This window comes from Anabrus simplex, chromosome 12 (assembly GCF_040414725.1).
Source record: "Anabrus simplex isolate iqAnaSimp1 chromosome 12, ASM4041472v1, whole genome shotgun sequence".
In the NCBI taxonomy this organism is placed as follows: domain Eukaryota; kingdom Metazoa; phylum Arthropoda; class Insecta; order Orthoptera; family Tettigoniidae; genus Anabrus; species Anabrus simplex.
The window spans coordinates 80,570,493-80,571,761 of record NC_090276.1 but is presented as its reverse complement, the minus strand read 5'-3'; positions in this window follow the sequence as shown (position 1 = coordinate 80,571,761).

The window sequence follows — 1,269 nt, the reverse complement described above, 5'->3', positions numbered from 1 at the left end:
AACATGATCATTTTTCCTGTAAAGTCTAGTACTCTAATTGAAACCCATCAGTATGGTACCCATTGTGTTGGTACTCATCCTGGGTTTTATCTTAATGACCATTTAGAACTCTGCGGAGAAATAAGAGTGCTTCAGGGTTGGCAGAGAAGTCCATGTTGTCATCAAGTCCTTATATGAGGAATATAGGCGGAGAGTGGTGAGGAGTGTCATCAGGAGATCATTGTGCCTCTGTTGCGTAGAGAGGTACACTATTAGTGCCCTCATGAGGAGTGTAGGCAGAGAGTGGTGAGGAGTGTCATCAGGAGATCATTGTGCCTCTGGTGTGTAGAGAGGTACACTATTAGTGCCCTCATGAGGAGTGTAGGCAGAGAGTGGTGAGGAGTGTCATCAGGAGATCATTGTGCCTTTGGTGTGTAGAGAGGTAAACTATTAGTGCCCTCATGAGGAGTGTAGGCGGAGAGTGGTGAGGAGTGTCATCAGGAGATCATTGTGCCTCTGGAGGGTAGAGAGGTAAACTATTAGTGCCCTCATGAGGAGTGTAGCAGAGAGTGGTGAGGAGTGTCATCAGGAGATCATTGTGCCTCTGTTGCGTAGAGAGGTAAACTATTAGTGCCCTCATGAGGAGTGTAGCAGAGAGTGGCGAGGAGTGTCATCAGGAGATCATTGTGCCTCTGTTGCGTAGAGAGGTAAACTATTAGTGCCCTCATGAGGAGTGTAGCAGAGAGTGGCGAGGAGTGTCATTAGGAGATCATTGTGCCTCTGGAGCGTAGAGTGGTAAACTATTAGTGCCCTCATGAGGAGTGTAGGCGGAGAGTGGTGAGGAGTGTCATCAGGAGATCATTGTGCCTTTGGTGTGTAGAATGGTAAACTATTAGGGCCCTCCTGAGGAGTGTAGGCGGAGATTGGTGCGGAGTGTCACAAGAGATCATTGTGCCTCTGGAGCGTAGAGTGGTACACTATTAGTGCCCTCATGAGGAGTGTAGCAGAGAGTGGTGAGGAGTGTCTTCAGAAGATCATTGTGCCTCTGGTGTGTAGAGAAGTACACTATTAGTGCCCTCCTGAGGAGTGTAGGCGGAGATTGGTGAGGAGTGTCTTCAGAAGATCATTGTGCCTCTGGAGCGTAGAGTGGTAAACTATTAGTGCCCTCATGAGGAGTGTAGCAGAGAGTGGTGAGGAGTGTCTTCAGAAGATCATTGTGCCTCTGGTGTGTAGAGAAGTACACTATTAGTGCCCTCCTGAGGAGTGTAGGCGGAGATTGGTGAGGAGTGT